Here is a 323-nt window from a genome sequence, read left to right as displayed (position 1 = left end):
GATTTTAAAAGTATTGTGGAATTACACGGCCTGTCAAATGAGAGATTAAAGGTGTCCAAGCTTGACCCAACCCGAATCCTATCCAAAAAATTTCAGGTTCGAGTCAATCAGATTGTCATATGGGTTAGGTTTGCATTGACCCAAATCAATTCGGGTTGAATCCAAACCCAACCCGTTGACCCACTTTGACACCCTTATTAGAGATAATCTGCCAAATGCTTCTGATAATCAATGTAATTACATCCCAAGATTGTTCTTAAGTTGCAAATCAAAATCAATTATCATAATTGTTTTCTAAAAATAATAATAAAAAAAAACCAAAA

Source organism: Dendrobium catenatum, unplaced genomic scaffold (genome assembly GCF_001605985.2).
Source record: "Dendrobium catenatum unplaced genomic scaffold, ASM160598v2 original_scaffold_254917, whole genome shotgun sequence".
NCBI classification, from domain to species: Eukaryota; Viridiplantae; Streptophyta; class Magnoliopsida; order Asparagales; family Orchidaceae; genus Dendrobium; species Dendrobium catenatum.
Note: the sequence above shows the minus strand (reverse complement) of the source record.